Source organism: Habropoda laboriosa, unplaced genomic scaffold, assembly GCF_001263275.1.
Source record: "Habropoda laboriosa isolate 0110345459 unplaced genomic scaffold, ASM126327v1 scaffold346, whole genome shotgun sequence".
Classification (NCBI taxonomy): domain Eukaryota; kingdom Metazoa; phylum Arthropoda; class Insecta; order Hymenoptera; family Apidae; genus Habropoda; species Habropoda laboriosa.
In genome coordinates this window covers 285,910-304,832 of record NW_017100529.1, presented here as the reverse complement: position 1 = coordinate 304,832, position 18,923 = coordinate 285,910, and the positions used below count along the sequence as shown (strand labels likewise).

At 42.0% G+C, this 18,923-nt stretch overlaps 1 long non-coding RNA gene across 1 annotated transcript in view; it reads right to left on the bottom strand.

Moving 5' to 3' along the window:
• Positions 1-18,923, bottom strand: part of LOC108576554 — a 246,849-nt gene that overhangs the window by 38,070 nt on the left and 189,856 nt on the right. Inside the window, exon 2 of the long non-coding RNA XR_001891441.1 lies at positions 4,193-4,277. This is a non-coding gene — a long non-coding RNA (uncharacterized LOC108576554). The remainder of the gene's footprint in view (positions 1-4,192; positions 4,278-18,923) is intronic.

Below are 18,923 nucleotides of genomic sequence, written 5' to 3'. Positions count from 1 at the left end.
ATGAAAAAGGATTGCGATGGAAAGAGCTCCCATAATTTGTTCTGAAAAGGTTAAAAGGGTGGAATTTCCAGTCGCTCGACAAAAATGAAAAAATGTACAATAGAAATATCTTTCTGAAAATTTTCCAATATTTAGAATACAATTTATAGTGATTTCTGCCAAAATCTACCAAAATTCAAACGGTAAATCCCAGCAGCAATAATCTGCTCGTTGATGCCGCGATTAAGCGCAGCATCGAAAAAAAGCAAACGAATCCTACCCCTAGTTTGACATATACGCGCCGTTTGGTTCCAGCAGCTCCACCCTAAAAAAAGCGGTTGTCTGCTCGCAGCTACGTATTTTCCCATATCGTCGTCGAGTGAGCAGACACTTCATCATTTTCGTAATTCAGCGAGAGGCCGGGCGGTGCTGTGGGGGCGAAGATAATAAGAAACGAACGGGGGAAAGTGTCCTCGAGTGAAATATAAAACGGATGGAAGTCAGCGAAGTAGGTAATCGCGCGAACGATGGTGTCTGCTTGGCTCTGCCTCGAGATCGAGTGCGGGGCTTCCTCGTCGCTCGACGACGGTGCCGTGACGAATTTTATGCGCGACGCGTCGATACGCTTCCAGGCAGAAACGGAGGATCCACGGTGAAACGTTCGTCGCGACATCCGGTCCGCGCCTCCGAACCTCACGCTCGCTCCTTCTCTCCTCCCCCCGCACCCTTTTGTTTCGTTTATTTTCGCTCGCGCACAACGCGGGCCAAGGACCTCTCCAGAATTACACGAGAGCGTTCATTAACGCAACCGGAGACGAACGATCCGCTAATTAATGTGACGAAGCTTGTCAGTGGACGAGAGCGAGGCGCGCTCTCTCGCCCGCCGCTCCTCCTTCGCTTTCTGCTTCGTCTTGCACCGTGAAGAATGGCGAACGGGAAGAGGAGGATGCGGTGAAAGGGACGCTGACTGGAGGTACGAGAGTTGAAGGAAATTGATACATGTTCGAGATCGTTGGTTTTGAATTGGTAAGCAACTTTTGTGAGGTGAAGGGTTAATGAAAATTTAATTGTTCTGTGGTGATATTTCATTTCTTAAAAATTACACACACGTTAAGTCATAATATAAGGAACGAAGAATTTGTGTACTAATTTAGGAAATTTAGCGAGGTTAATAAAAATTCATTTGTTTAGTGTCTCCGAAATCAAAAATTCCCTTTTTCACTTTATGGTGAGAAAACATAAAAATTACCCCTTTGCGTACTGATAACACACTCTAAATCACAATATAAGAAATAAAGAATTTTTACACCAAATTAAGTCATTTATTCTAGATCCACGTCATATAAAACACATTAAAGAACTTAACACAAAATTCACTTTCTCAGTATGTTTAACCAATAACCCCACGATTGACCGCACTTACGTACCAACAGACAGTAAGAAAAGAGAGCAAGGACCATTTCCTACTAGTGCTTTAATCTTTCAACGATAATTCAAGGATTTCTCTCATTTATAATTTGCATTGACACTTCGAATCTTAAAGGCTGCACTCTTACGCAATCGCATAAATCATTCCTACTCCACTTAACCTATCACCACGTCATTCCAACTGAAAACCATGACGTTAAAATAGCTAATGAAATTCCAACAGAATTTCATGTCAAATTATCACCACGAAACAGATGATTCCTCCGAAAAGAATTCGCCTCACTTTCTAACCATGGCTCGATTTCTACCACCGAACGACTAACAGGGAAACCGCAAGAAAGAAACGGACGCAACGGATGCGACAGGAGATAAAGACACCGGTGCAGAGCTGGTAGGGTGTAGTAGGAACGACAGAAACCTTAATAGGATGCGGCAGGGTCGGCCTCGTGCACGCTGCTATCTCGTTCCTCGTGTACTATCGAGGAGGTGTTAGACTCCGGCGCAGTGCGCTCGCAATTTGCATTAGGCGAGCGAATTACGCGAAATTTATGTGAGTCTGGATATACCCCCTGGTAGAGCAACGCGCCGCCCCGCTCGCGCCCGCGCGCACGCCACGGTTAATACGTATTCGGAGTACTTACGGAACCGGCCGCATGGTCGTCGTACTTATGCTCCTGTGGACAGCTAATGTCCGCAACTATTTCTCTCTGTCCGCCTGCTACTATATTTCCTCTCCACCCCTCCCACAAGTACGCCCTTACGATATTATTCCAGGCGTATTGTCTTCTGAGAATGGGCCCCGGGGGTGACAGAAACATATTTGGCAAACCTGTGACACGTCGCGACGTGAAACGATTAATCTCTGCCAAAAGCATCGTTCCGGTCAATGCGGCGAAGCAACGGGCCGCGTCGTTGCCCGATTCGTTGCTCGTAATTGTCTAAGCGCGCGTGAAACGAGCCACTGAAAGTTCGCCGCGTCGAAAACGCCTGTAGAACGTTCGCTTTCGTGGCCGGTCGTACGTACCGGCACTGAACGATTCACCGGCGAATTTGTGGAATTCGTTTGATTCGTCCGATCCGCTTTGTGGATCACTTGTTTCGCGACGAGTCTCACGAACCGAGGGGAGGGAAGCTTGTTTGCGCGTTGCGGCGAAGTGAGTAACGAAAGGCGAAGGGATAGAACCGGTGTTAACGTGTGTATGTTCGTTCGTTCGTTCGTTGGGTGATTCAAGAACTGTGCTTCGGTCGAAGAATATTTACAGCGATCCCAGGTGGAAAGGAATTCGACGTTTAATCGTAGCGAGTGTCACCGAAGGGTAACTGTAATTATCGAACGTATTACGCGTAATTGCATATCTTTATGGATTCGGTGGAAATTAATACCTTTAATTTGCGCGCGATTTTGTAGGAATTATTATTGCGTTACAGCGACGGGCAATTTGGATAAATTTCCAGAAGTATTTGCTTTTCGGTAGAAATGTAATTTCGACCATGCATATATCCATTACCCATTACACCTAATAAGCCTCGTAAAACCCAATTACATTATCTGAATTATTTACAATCAGTCACGGTGCACGGTGATCGGAAAATTGAATGCTCCCGGAGGAGAGAATGGCTGAAGAGGGTTGGGATGAAATATAACAAACATCTGCTACGTATTTCTATACGTACGATATCCAGCAATTAATAAACTTCCCACTCCATTATGGTAAATGATTTTTCCACCCGGCAACAACCAAGATTTGCTTGCATGCACACGTTCCATCTCGCGGTATCCGTACTACTCTCGAACTCGTAGCTCCAATAACCAATCAATTTCTTGCGCCACCAGACCGAGACAAATGTCGGCCGCAGGAATCCAGACACGGGCAATATTTATCTAACAGCGCGATCAATTAACCTGGACCGTTCTGTATTAATTATCTCGATCAAGAACTCGGCAGTTAATTGCTCCCGCGACACACATTCGCTCACCGAAGCTCGTGCGAACCGATTTTTCTCGTGTCTTCGTACGACCAACGATCGATGCATCTTTCTTCAACTCACCGTTCTCTTACCTGTATATATACCTTTCGTGCTCTCTCTCTCTCTCTCTCTCACTCGTTACCGCTTTTTCCCGCCTGTCACTGTTGCACCACGCGTTCCACAGCTTCGCGAATGGATATCGATGACCTTAAGTGGTCGTTACCTACGGCGAACTAACGATCCCCTAATTAGTGCGTAACTGAACGCCACCGCGAAGACGGGGCCGGTTTTAACGACTTCCCTGCGTTCGATAATTATTCCGCGTTGCTCGTGTGGAAGCAGCGTAAGGCGGTGGCTGGTTCTTTGCTTCACGCGATGCTTCTTTCGATACGTTACTTGTCATGCTCGCCGTTTTCGGTGCTCGCTGAACTTGATCTTCACGTCAACTTAGATTATTTTTTGTATGGAGAGAGAATGTACGGTGAAATAATTTTTCTTGAGACTTCACTGTGTTATTAAGTTTGCAGTGGTTTTCGTGGTGTGGGTTGATTTCGGTAAACGTGGAATAGTTGAATAAATATGATAGGTTTATCAAGGTTTAAAATGGAAAGTGAATGGAAAATTCTTTTTGCAAGTAGTATACGGAGTAAGATGGTTTATTTGTAAATAAAGCGAAGGAAATATGGAAAGGTAAAAAAATGTTTTAGTAATTGGAAGGTTTTCTGTTATGAAAAACATATTTTGTTTATGTGAAATATGGGATTTTGAGGAATGGTGTATTTGATAAAGAGGTTACGAAAAAATTTGCTGTACTTACTTTCTTGCCGTCTAACTCGTGATTACCCTGTGCCAGCACTTTGTCTACACTCGAGGGATCTGCGAACGTGATGAATCCAAAGCCCCTGTAACACAAAATGATTTAAATCAGTAATACAGTAAAAATTTATATTCAGTAGATTTCAATAGATATTAGTAAAATTTGATAGATTTCGGTTACATGTAGATCTGCAATAGATATTAGTAAAATGTAATAAATTTCTGTAGAATTCTGTAGAATTCAATAGATATTAGTAAAATTTAATAGATTTCGATAAACTTGTGTAGATTTCAATGGATATTAGTAAAATTTAACAGATTTCGGTAAAATTCACTACATTTCAATAGAATTTGGTAGATTTCCGTAGGTTTCGATAGATTTCAATAGACAGTAGAACACAATAGATTTCGGTAGATTACATCGGAGTTCATCAGAGTCCCAATACTCATGAACGTGGGTGTACGTAAATTGCAATCACGGCAATAGAAACCACGAACACTCCCCCAACCCTGTAACATCTGCAAACTAAACAACCCAACCTACACTTCCCACACACGCAAAACTTAAAAAAAAAAACAGACCCAAAACAATCCAAGTATCATCCCCCGTATGAAATACAATTTAAAAAAGTTTCGTCCAAAACGTCCACTCGAACTTTCACTACCCTCTTACAAGCCTCTAACTCTATCCTCTCAACCTCGAGAAGCAACACCCCTCGCCCAGAATTAAAAGCAACGTGTCCCGTTGAAGAAACGGCGGAGCAAAGTAGTCACGACATCGCATTCGCGAAATTATTTCGTCCCGTGTAGCAGCTCTTTTTCCTTCCCCGGGGGTGAACTCGCGGCGAACATATAACCAAGAGCGTGGTTTAAGGGGCGGAAGGAGGGCGGCTGAAGTGGAGCGCTCAAGTGAAACAAATATCGGCCGGCGTCCGGTGCCATAAATTTCACGCGGGACACCGTGTACATACAGATATATTAAAAGATAGTTTGCCGAGGAGTACGGAGGAGCCGCGAGTAAGGTGGCAGAGAGGGTGGCCACAGATCTGGAGTGGCTTGTGCACGGGGTTGGAGGAAACGTTGCACGCGGCACGATAGCGGTGGCGAGCTACCGGACGCAAAGCGGTTTGCATTTTTCATGCTGGGGCTGGCTGTGCAGTTATTGAAAATATTTACATGTTATTTATGGGCCACACATGCTTCAGAAACCGAACGCGCCAATTCCTCCTTCCTCTCTCTCTCTATTTCTACGTTTCTCTGTCCTTCGAATCTCTGGTGCATCGTTCTCGTGTTTTCTTATTCCCCCTTCGAGGTGGATAGTTGTAGTTGAGCTTGCACGATGGATGAAAGGAGATACCGTTTTTTGACATTGTATACGACATGTTGGTTTTTATTAAGTTTCGTATGTTTCATGAAGATTTAGATGGGAGATTTTGTCAGGTGTCTTGGAGAAATTTCGTGCTCGTGACCTCCTTCGCGGAGTTGATGTATGGTGTATTTGCATATGGAGAAATGGGACGTGGAATGAAATGAAATCGTCTGGAATTTTTTAACGGTGGCTGTTGTACCTCTACTTACGTCTTGATATCGTAAATGTGTTGGCTCTCGTATAACGCGAATAATTTTCACCTCAATTACTAACGCAGTTTTATGGGAACGTTAACTACTGTGCTGAAGGTAAGTTCGAATTTCTAACGATGCGTTATGCAAGGTCCAATTGAAAGTATCACACGTTATGCAAGATCCAATTGCAAGTATCGCACGTACGTTAAAGTCCATGTAGAAATATCACATAAATAGGCATATTCCATCATAAACTCTCACTTTACGTACTAATGTATGTAAAAATGTGTCACGTATGTGCAAGAGCAGAGTCATATAACTTTTTATCTAATCACCTAGATTCTGACTGTCCTAGTCCCTTTAAACTTGTCGGTTCATCAAAAGGTGTACCTTAATGAAAAATGTAAAAAACGCGTTTAGAAATCAATTAAACGTTCGGCGATTCTCCTGACTGTAAAATTAAGTGCATGCTAAGAAAATGAATTTGTCGAACTCTGAAAAATAGCAGATGTGTCGATCATATCGCAAACGTGGGATAATCTGTTGTTCCAACAAAATGTATTACACCTTAGAATTTCATTCCAACAAATTAGGATCAAATCTTCTAACTAATGTACTTCTCTGCAATTTATTTTTCTTTTTTACTGGGTAAATAAATTGAAAGCTTTCCACATTTTCCTAGAACCAACACCTCTTCCCCTCGCTCAAGAGCAACGTACGCTTGACGCGAGTCCCCTCTTTTTTTCACCTGAACCCTTCACCAAAAACACGAACACTCGTGCGGATTGAATTTTTGATGGAAACCGTCCCCCTTGTCCCGGCTCTGTCTTTACCAGGCTTCTTCGTTCGCGACTAGCGGACTCTTCGTGCATCGAACGAACGATCGAGCCGCACGTGTGGCTGCCCCCGAGCACGCGATACACGAGATACTTGAAACGGGCGAAGTGTTGCCCCCGTGGAGTCGGTGTCGCGTGAACTTCGACCATTTTTGTACCTCGTTTGCGGGGATTTACGAGCCACGGGATACAGTATCGTGGACTGCCGAAATTGGCAGATTCTCCGGCTTGTTTGCGGAATCGAATGTCACGCTCAAGCGGCTGGCTGACACAACTTGATTTACACGAATTTGAAAGGCGAACAACGTTTTCGACTCGATTTCTAGCCCTGGGATCGTGATCTATTTTATGAGTTCTTTCTCCGGAATTGTGATTAATTCGAAGCTCGTTTCGTGCGTAGAGAGAAGGATTTCGGAACTCTGACAAATGGACCAATTTTGGTACTTTTTGATTACCATTTTTGAGTGTTTGATGAGTGATTGATTGAGTGATTGAATATTTTTTGCAAATATTGGATCGTGTAATATGACAGATTGTATTTTTCAAAGAGAAATAAAAGAGAAGGATTTGTGAACTTTGACAAACGGACCAAGTTTGGTACTTTTTGATTACCATTTTTGAGTGGTTGGGTAAAAATATGTGTCGTAGATTTTATGCAATATTTTTTGCAAATATTGGATCGTGTAATATGACAGATTGTATTTTTCAAAGAGAAATAAAAGAGAAGGATTTCTGAACTTTGACAAACGGACCAATTTTGGTACTTTTTGATTACCATTTGTGAGTGTTTGGGTAAAAATATCTGTCGTAGATTTTATGCAATATTTTTTGCAAATATTGGATCGTGTAATATGACAGATTGTATTTTTCAAAGAGAAATAAAAGAGAAGGATTTCTGAACTTTGACAAACGGACCAATTTTGGTACTTTTTGATTACCATTTGTGAGTGTTTGGGTAAAAATATCTGTCGTAGATTTTATGCAATATTTTTTGTAAATATTGAATCGTGTAAAGAGAAGGATTTCTGAGCTTTGACAAATGGTCAAATTTTGGTACTTTTAATTACCATTTGTGAACGCTTAGGTAAAAGTACGTGTTATAGATTTTATGTGATACTTCTTGTAAGTATTAGATCGTGTGACATGACATGTTGGATTTTTTAAGGAGAAATAAAAATTGTTTCTTAAATCAAAATTTTTCAAAATTACCCTTAGACACTTCAACAGCAAAGTGCCAAGAACTGTGTGAAAAATGTAGAACGTTTCAACACCGAAGTAACTACTCGATCGACGAAATCTGTCATTTCACGTTACACGACTTGACACGATCAATTTCGCGGAAAATTGGAAATTGACCAAAAAAAAAAAAAAATAGAAATAAAGCTAAACATCGCAGAAATTTAATCTCCACTTGTAAATTCCTCCCACTCGATATTATTTTAATGAATTGCTAACAAGTGCGCGGCAGACAATCGGGACACGTAATTTTTCACCGGGTGAAATATCATTTGTCATCCGGAAATATCTCCATTCCGAATCCAAATATACCGGCGAAATCTGTTGACGTACCAAAGAGATTGTTTAAGCAAGCGTTGCTCCATCAAAATTTCCGTGTGTGTACACTGTAGCCGAACTGGCTTTCATATTCAAGCGTTTACTTAGACTCATATCGCGTACACATATATCTCCACCATTCAGTTGCTACATGACAGCTTCATCGCTTCCATAGATCCCTCCTTATAATAACAATACGCGGTCGTATACCTGTCTCTTATCGGGCAATATATCTATTAGCGGTAATAAAGTGAGAGTGTGTTGGAACGTCAGAATTTGCACTAGCTGACCGTCAACGTCGTTTGCGCGTTTTATCAAAATTGGACGAATGGCAAATTGTCGGGAGTATATTACGCTATTAAACGTGGTAAACTTTCGAAGAAGAAAAAAAAAAGAAATAAGATAAAATTTACGATTACAAAGTGACGAAGTGAAATACGACAGAATATTGCCTATTGTTGAGTTCCTATAGTAAATAACTGGTCGCTACGTATCTACGATGTGAAAATTATGAAATAGTTGGAAGAGAAGATAATGTACAATAACGTTCAGTTGAAATTGATGAATTCGATGTACATGTATGGTACGATTTTGCTTCACATGCAGTATACAGAAATTATTAATTTGATTTATTTAAAACGATACTTTCGACGCCCGTTAAATCCTTGCTGTAAAATTGAATGAACTGTTGATTACAATACCGGCGATAATAAAATAGCAATTTCGAAGCTGCGAAATACTCGAAACAAGTATTTCGCACAATTGTCAAAATTGATTATATTCCGTCAGCGGACACAAACGCCATTATTTAACGCGAATGAATGCTCATTAAATCATTCGTGTATTAAGTACATTGTAAATTATTTAATAGCCATTTAACAATATACGAGCGCGTGCATTTGCCGGCAAACACTAAACTTACACTCCTTTCCTGCGAACGTTAATCTGTGCAATTTAAGGACCGACACGAACTTCGTTTATGGATTTTTTTAATAACAAATTTAGTACGCTGTGTCGTTCTACTAATTTCTACTTTGAAACTTCGTTTCACCGAGAAGAGAAAATTCCAAAGTGATAATCACCGATATAGTAGTTCTTAAAAAAATATTCGACGCGTATTTTTTTTTATTGGTGATAGTCCACATTGAAGGGACGAAAATTGCCTAAAAAATGAGGGTAATAAACATACTTATCTTAAATTGATTTTTTAAATTTGTTGTTTGAAAAATACAAAATTCGTCAATTAACGCTATTCCTCTATCTCTAACAGTTTTCGAGATATTACACTAAACGTCACTTTCACTCTGGAAAATTTCGGATAAAAAAAATTCGTCGCCAATTTTATTTGTTTTAACCCTTTGCAATCTAGTGGCGGCTGAGCAGAAAGATTAAACAAGTGTCACTTGGTAAATAATTAATCAAGACAGAGAGCAGATCTACGGGCCTCCATAAATTTGTTCATCATAATGAAATAGAGAATGCATTGAATATTTAAATAAAATAGCGCAGTTCATTTCTACCTTAGTTTCAAAGAATTTCAAAGAAGATCCGATTTGCAAAGGGTTAATACCACCATGTACCAAAGTTTCACAAAACTCGGTGATTATCGCTAATTCCCTTATCACCGTGAAATCATCGCGGATAAAAATACTCGAAGAATCTCAGTTATCGCATTGTTTCCCAAGAATCGTCGTCGCGCCGCTATCACTATGATCCGCCATCATCGTGGAAGGATCGCAGGACGTCGTATTACCGTTCGAAATGGAATAAACCCATCCACGTTCGCGATTTCGCTGACGATTTATCCGCCTATGGTTACGTGTGCTTTAGCACGTGTGTGTACGTGCTGCAGAATTTTGAAAATTCTCGCTCGACCGCGGCCGGTTGTGTGGAAACAACAATCGTGGCAAACGAACGCCCGCTGAATCGGCAGTCGTCCAATCAACATTAAAACACCAAACAGCGCAGCGATACCGAATACCAGGGGAAAAACACTGACCACTAGCATCGAACAGCTATGCATTTACATGCGTTTCAACCGCTCCTCCTCCACCTCCCTCGACACTCTCCGCTACGTTTTACGACTTTCTGTTTACGACGATGCACGCCGCCATAGGATCACACACACGGTGTGTAGGTTGGTGCTCCCGTGATATCACGCGAAACATTCATCGATCTCGTAATTTGATATGCGCCGCATCTGTTCCCTCGTTCAATTCTAAAGTGACAATACGCGACGGAATACGTTCCGACGCGGTGCAGTCGCGACAGAAACGAGCCTCGTCGAATGCTAAGAGGATTCGAGATTCCTTTTAGAGTCTTCCCGGGCGTTTAGCCCCGCTCGAGAAGTGTAACGCGAGTGATCGAGATGGAAATTATGAGATAGGTTCGTACGATCGCTACTGTTCCACGTGTCTTCGAGAATTTTACTCGCAAAGTAGTTTTTTAGGTGTTAATTAGACGTTTAAGGGAGGCACTCTGTGGTAGCTTCAAATGGCTCGCTTCGATTCGAGGTTCGTTTCTCAATACTTTAAGGGTTCCGAAGTACAGCGTTTTAAATAGTAAACAGTACAATTTTTAAAAGCGAATAAAGGAATTTTAAGTCATTTCTTCCGAAAAATTGAAAAATTGATTCAAAAAAATAATATGGGTTCTAACTCACAGCGTTAAAAAAAAAAGCAATTTTAAACGTAACTTTTTTTCGAAAAATTTATGAAAAAAACAACAAGGGTGCTAACTTACAGAGTTTCAAATACCAAAAAGTAAAGCTTCTAGAAGCGAAAAAAGTAATTTTTAAAGGAATACAAAGTTGATTTAAAAAACAAGGAAGGAGACTTCTAAATCTATACAGTAACTCTTTCAGGTTAGAAAATTAACTGTAAGGACACCTTGTGTGTCCTGTATGAATAATGCTTGAAATGCAAAAGAATGTGAATCAGCAGAATACTTGGTGCGAAGAAATGAACGACGAGAGAGGAAGAAATGACAAAAATCCAAAAATTCTGATTATAACAACATTATAAATAAACTCTACACAACTTCATCACCGAGTCATCATAAAACACCATCGTCCAAAAACAAAAATACCCAAATCGATTGCTTCATTATCTCCCCCAGGCGTGTCACTTCAGACCGCTAGCTGGTACGTACAACAACAAAAAGAATAGAAAAAAAAAAGAGGAAGGCAGAAGAAAAATCGAGATTTCCCTTAGTGGCTAGGATAAAGGAGGGGCGGAGATCCATCGTTTCGAGCGGCATGGTCCGCCACTTGTCACTCGACCATTGTACGTGAATAATCTATAAAAGGCTGAGTAGAAGGACGGCGGCTGACGTGTCCCTTGTCTACTTGAGCACGGCTTCTACGATCCTCTACTTTTCATCCTCGTCTAGCTGCCGGGCCTCTCCGCCTTAACCACCCTCCGCTGCTTTGCTTCCCCTTTTTCGAGGCAAGCCAGCCACGGAAGAGTGTCACGCCGGGCTGACGCGGTGCATTTGTTTGTCACACCCTCTCCACCGCGCGGAAAAGAGCTCTCGCTGTATAAGGCCAGCCGGGATGGATGGGGCGGAAGAGAAGCCACCACGGTGAAATCAGGTGAAGCTGCGTTTTTCTGCGAACGCTAACGTCACACGTATCCGAAGGTGTTTCGCGGCGAACGACGACAAAGGGACGCTCGCTGGCCGAAAAAATGAAACACTCCGTTGTTGATGATGGAATTACGCGGTGAATGTTCCCCCGCGAAGAAGAGCAAAGTTGCTTCGAGATTTAATACGGATAATCTGATCATCCTGTTGGATACTTTTACCTGACAACCGGTGGAAGATCATTTTTTGCAAGGGAATTTACGTGTAGGTAAAGTTTGACGATTGCTAGGAGGCGTTAGGACGACGAGAACTAAGTTGAGGGAGAGTTTAACGGTAATTTATTTGAACTTGCCCGGGGTAGACCGCAAATGTTTCAAGGGTGGATACGATAATGTCCATTAGAATAAAGATGGAGAGTTTAATGGCGTTGCCACTGCTTCGAGATAATTTGCTTGATCTCTTATGTTACAAGGATAAAAGTTAACATTTAAAGTAAAACTTCCTACTTAAAGAATGTTTAAAGTATCTTTAATTTTCCTCGTAATTATGAAGAATGTTTAGGAAAAAGGGCAAAATTTTGATAACACGTTGGAATTAAATTTACGAATATATTTCTCGTTTGCAATTTATTTGCAGCTAACGCAGACCTGTGATCGATAGCGTTCTGATTGGATCAGCATAGAGAAAGCGGAGGACAGTGTTTTCTGCGTTGCAGTGAGAAAAAAAAAAAAGAAGGAATTGATGAACGATAAGTAAAGCGTACTACGGTGGAAGGATAACGTCATAATAAATCTGCAGAGTAATCTTTACGTTGAGATAATGAGATTTTTTTATCACTTTAGTCGAATGGAGTCTTTGTCAGAGATAACGAGCTCTGAAGCGACAGGAAAAATTATAGGCTAAGAAAAGGAATTTTACTTTAAGTTCACTAAATGTGAATGGAAAGAGTCTTCGTCCCTCGCGAGAGGATGGTTTTGTAGACACTTATTAATCTCCAAGTACTCGTCGCAGAGTTTGATGCAGATATTATTAAAACAAAAAGTCGTCTTCGTTTCTCCATTTACTTCCAACGTTTCATCTTCCTCCCCTTTTTCCCCCTCCCGCCCTTCGTCTCGGGTCAAACTGAAATTGTAAATTTACAATAATATTGTATCTACTGAAATAATTTACTCTTGTATTCATCAAATCTGCGAAGATTATTTTCGTTCCGCGATGTACACGGAATTTCGAAGAGAATTGGACTGTGAGATTTCCACTTTTCTCGACAATGTAAAGATATTGCACACGACCTTAATTCCAAGGCAGAAGAAACTACCCTCCAAATCCTTATTGGTGTTCTCGCACTCCTATTTGTACTTATAGTGCTTCTTTCAGAGTAAGATTAGTTTCAGAATGGGAATTACTGAAACTTCTGAACGGGGAGTACGGCTCGAAGTTCACTCGAACGCCGAGCTTTGAATTAATAGAGAAACATTCGAACACGGTTATCGCGTAGAACTCGAATCACGCAAACTTTGCATTTGTTACATTGAATTTCTTCGAATTTTCAGTTTCGACGCGTCCAATTGAAAACTAAGTAAAACAGTTGACAAAATTTGTCGCTGGTTCCTTATCCAGGGTCAATTCACGATACTCGTGCAACATAACCGGTGAGCAAAAACGAAACAAACTTGAAAACTTGACGAATTACGATATACGAAACTCGAAAATTTTCTGCAAAGCACAGAAAATCGTAAAAAATAAAATTCTCTAGTACACCATATACATTATAGGGGGAGTTCCCTTAACGCCGGACGCCACCTAATATCGGACATTCGTTACATCTGCAATAATTGAAACGCTACCGAGCCGCTATTCTGCGTATCTCCTAGAGAAGACAAAATGAATAAAAATAAGTTTCCTAGGCGTTTCAGTCGAGTGTGCGCAGGTAGAGAGATTTATTTAAGGAAAACCTTAAGCGTCCGGTGCTGGGGGAACTCCCACTACCATAAATATACTACAGGGTGTCCGGTAAATTTATAAAAAGCTGTAGAATCAGTTCTTTTTAGATTCCACACTTTCTACTAATATTTCTTTTATAAAAAATCGCCTCTTCCTCAATTGCACTCTAATTTCTCGGACACCCAGTACACCCGATTTTACCAACAATCATCCTCGACCTGAATCCAAGGCAACCGAGCAGCGACGTAAAGTAAACCAACCCCCCGGAACAATTTAATTCAACATCAACCGGTGAATCTCCGACGCGATTCCACCGACACTTGAATAGTAAAAAAAGAAAAAAAAGAGAAAGCAATAAACCATGAATGGTAACCGGCCGACAAAGAGCCATGGAGTGTCGTATCGCGGCAGAAGGCAGTGGCGGAGCTCCAGTACCGAGGGAATTTACCGCAACGAAGGGGGATAGGGTATATCATGCACGCTGCGAACGAACACGACTGGATAGGTAACAGTCGAGGCAGGAGGTGGCTGAGAAAGGGTTGGGTGGAGGGTGAGAGAGTAAGAGAAAGGAGGCAAGTGTATTAGGTGTATTTATGTAGGCGGTCTCATTGCGCGCGAAGTTACTGTAAGTACCGGCAGTTACTTAACTCGACAGTTTCTGCTATTGCAGTAACCGTGGCGGCGGTAGCGGCAACGACGGCGGCAGCCATATACCTACTCGAGGAGAGCTGCCTTCCTTGCCTTGGAACTGAAGCTAGTTATGGACGTAGCCAGGGGTAGGAGTAACTCCGCGTAGCTTCCACGATTCAAGAAACCATCTCCTTTTCCACCTTCCCACCATCCACCCCCCACCCACCGAGCGTGCAACCCATCTCCTTCCCCTCTGCCTTCCTTCCTTCGCCTTGGCCCGTTGCTTCGTTGCTCAACTATATGGTAACTGCTCCTTAACCAACCGCCTTAATCCGCTTTTCTCTCTCCGAGGCGAAGACAATCACCCTCCTTGTGCCAGCCAGTCCTTCGATCTTCCGTCTTTCGTCGATCCTCTCTCTCTCTCATTCGACCAACCTTCTTCTTTCTTTGCGCCTATTTTCAATTTTACACCGTCTGAATTTTCTCGCCTCGTGAACTACTCGTGATAAGTTTCTCATGTTTCGTGGATTTTTGGACGTTTCAAGCGGTCGCGACTCGTATACGATAGGTTGCTTATCCTTTTCAGGTTACTTCACGAGCTGAGGATGGTTGAAGGGGATGATTTTTGAGTACGGTCAGCGTGGGTGGTTGGAATTGAAGTGGTCGGTTTCGCTGGATACGGGTTATCAAGGAGGATGGGAAAGTTACGATTACGTGTTAATTGCACGGAATTTTTCCTTAATTAAAAATCCTTTGTCTTGCCGGGTTTGCCCTTAACACGCTCTCGGTGCCATCGTTATTATTCAATTGAAATTTTAATTAAACTTTGCCCGCCGATCCCGCTAACAAGTATCGAATATTGAAAATTCCATTCGATAAAGGGAATCAGAAGAAGGTAACCTAATCTTTCAAAAAATTATTACCCATTTAATACAGCATGCGTATTCTCGAATATTCTTCCTACAAGTAGTGTAACAATAACACAGTCGAAACCGCGAAAAATTGAAGTAAAAACACGTAGATACAGAAGAATTTCTTATCGCCAATTGCAATTCGACAACGACGGCGTAGCGCACACACGTACCGCGTTCCAGCGTGCAGATAACGAGGAAGGTTAAAAACGTAAGCTCGCTAGAGGCAATACAGCCGCTATTATCAGGCCAGTATTTTGAATCGAATTACAAGAAACCGCGAGAGCGCGTAATAACGCTCGACTCCGCGTCGAGCTGCACCGCTTTTATACACCCTTTCTACTTTTCCCTACCCGCCTTAGGTCTCTCTCTCCTCTCCGCCGACGGTTACAACCGGCGGTGCTCTCCTTGCTCCCTACCTCTGTCTTGCTCGCCTTAATGACCGGCTGAATATTTATAAAGTCGACGTCGTCTAGGTGGTCGGTAGCAAGGCCGTGAAAGCCACCGCGTCCCATGGAGTTTCATTGTAATTGCCCTGTTCTTCTTGACTTTTCCTTGAAACGGGATCCCGTTGAATTGCATTATGCAAATCGCAATCTCTCTAAGTCACCTCGTCCGTCCGCTGCAGGCGAACGGAGTCGCGGACGGCGGTGAAGAGAGGAAAAAGAAAGGGAATGAAGTCGGTTCGAGGCGGAAAAACGAGGAGGAAAATCTGGCTGATCCGCTTCCACCTTCCCACCTCCCCCGCTGTGCGCCGCGATTCTCGCCAAACGATAACGACAGACGCTGCTTCGACGCTCTAATGACAAAATTATGGTCCGCATGCATAATCGTCGCGGAGCTTCGCGAAATATTCCGACCTCGCTGGACATGTAATTAAGCTAGTCGAAGTTGAAGGAAACGGGGGAGGTTGAGGAATTTCGAGGTTCGGAGCGAGAATCGGTGGAAATTGTGACGAATGGAGGAAAGAGTTGATGCTTTCAGATTAAGGAGATTGGAGCGTTTTTGGAGATCGTGTTGCCTTCTTCGTTGAGTGTGTTAAAGAAAGAGAATTTTGACATTTCTAACTCTTTACTGATTGGAAGCCTGTTACTTGTTAATCCCTTGCTTTACCATTTTTTGTAATGACTAGAGCATGAACTATTTATTGTGTTTAATACTGTGTCGGGTAAGAGTGTACATTATGTTTTTGGGAGATTGTGTTGCTTTCTTCGTTGAGTGAGTTGAAGAACGGAAATTTTCACTCTTTAGAGACTGTAATTTTTAACACTTTACTGACCGGACGACTGTTACCTGTTAATCCCTTATTTAAGGATTTCTTTAATAACTCAGTATACAAACTGAAAAAGTTGCAGGAAAAGCTGAAATAACTTATTGCTTACATTATTCACGTTTGGAAATTCTCAGATTTATAATGAAAAAATTACAACTGGAATTAAAACTAATCTTTCTCGCTGATATAGTTGTTTTTGTAATCAGTGATACGAGTCTCGTAATTTGAAAACACTACTAAAGAAGTCGTACCTGTAAAATTCGTTTAAAATCATGGCTTCGAACAAACAAAATACCTGTCTGTCCTCCCAAAATGAAAAATTTCCTCTTTCCCAACAGCTTCATGCATCCCAAGCAAACGATTGGTATTTCAGATACATCAAGATAAGCAAAACAATTTATATCTTTTCGGATTCGTTCGTGTATCTCCCGTGTCGTGTAATATATTCCATACCGAGGTCGTTTATAGAAACTCCCCCGAAAAAAAAAAAAAGAAAAAAGTAGATCGAGAAAATATAATTTGAAAAATTTTGTTCTGCTTCCTTCTTTTTTGAGCTACGCGAAAGTGGACGAGGAGGACAGAAAGAGAGAGAGAGAAGGTTGGGAGGGGAGAGAACGAAGTTGCAGGGCGAAAAAGGTGGAAAGAAACGAAAACGAAAATTCGTAACATTCGCTTGGAATGATGAGCGGACGTAATTTTCTAATTTCATTACATTTTTAACTCGCGACAACTTTTTCTTGCCATGGGCGACGCCTATGCTGGCCAGAGGGGCAGCAGGATGGCCGGGCGGTGAGGGTGCTGGCGGGGGCGGAGAAGAGAGAGAGGTGCGCGCAGGATAGCACGGGCAAGGATATGAATATTCATCGGGCATTTAGGCCGCGACGTAACTCAATTAGCGGCGGAATAATTGTCCGCTGTCCGACACAGAGTACAGAACGAGCTGCTACGAGGAGAAACCCAGTCCACTCTCGCCCCTCTATCTGATTTGCCGGCAAACTTCTTGAGCCGGCGAATCTCAAATATGATTTACGAAAAACTCCACTTCCGGGAAAGTTGTGGGATTATCAAATATCGCCCCTGCCAGAGAAATAATATACTAAAGCGAACGAATGCTTTTCTGGCTCCAGATATATCTCGCGGGTTTCGTAATTGAAAGGATTCTTATACCGCGACGGTTCGAGTATTGAAAAGTAACATTTTTGGGAGATGCAGGGAAAGGAGGGACCTGAAATGTAAAAATGGGAATTTTACCCAAATGACAAGTTTTGTTACCAACACACCGTACTAATCTAGAGAATAATCTTTTAATATAATGTTAAGGGAACATGAACTTAAAGAATAAAGAATAAGAAGGGAATGGGTCAAGAAAGACCCAAAGAGCGCACTAGGGTTTATTTTCCTCGTTATGCAGACCTAAGATTTTTCTATATGTAGGAGAGTCTGGGATGGAGAGAGGTTTGGCGGAATCAGATGATAAAGGCGAGAGACGAGACAGTTTTAATTCTAATAAATAACTAATAATGTATTCTACACGGACACGAGTCCTATTTTCAACAACGCTCCTTCAATATACTTTTCTCACGCAAAGTTCGTTCCCCACACACTATTTTTCCACAAGCGATCCGTTTTAAACCTTCCCTTGACGAGGGCGTTTCTTCTCTCCGCCGATTAGGACTGTTCTCGAACGTACCCCTACGACGTTCCCCTTCTACCGCGATTTTTGGCGGAAAAACCGTTTCGCCCGGGAACGTCGCTTTCCGTCCTTTACTTCTGGTGACCAGATTTATGGCACGTCTTACCCACGGTCACATCGGCACCATAAACCTGGCCAGCGTCCCGATCGGCGCGGCTGACGACCACGTGGGCCGCCCCAAACCCTAAATTTTGCCTACATATACAATAATTCTTGCAAGGTTCTGATGTTATCTAAGTTTCTGAAAATTTGGCACTTAATTCAACTGGAAGATATGGTCAATTCCCGTAGGTACCTTATTTATGAATCAGTAGGAAAGCGAATCAATTAAATAATTTCAAAAATTCGCGAACTACGAGACATTCAATTCCATACTTCTCCTTTTCGAACAGATTATACATTTCTCATTTTTTTCGCACTAAGGTTGTCGTCAGAGCTAATCCAGTTACGCGTGACAGTGTAACTTAAAAATTTCTCTACGTCCATACTTCAACCGGCATTCCATTCTACACACTGTACCAAAGCACTTAATCCAGTTTCCCGATCTCCAACATATCATCCAACTAATTTATTCTCTGGTCCATTATTACGGCACGAAAAATTTAATTAGCCTCGTTTTGTCCCGTTATTTTTGCGAACGACGCTGCGGTGATCATAATGAAAAATCGCTCGAGCGATGACCCAGAATTAAACGCGTCGTGATTCACCTTTCACCAGGATAGATTAATAATAAAAAGAAAGAAAAGAGA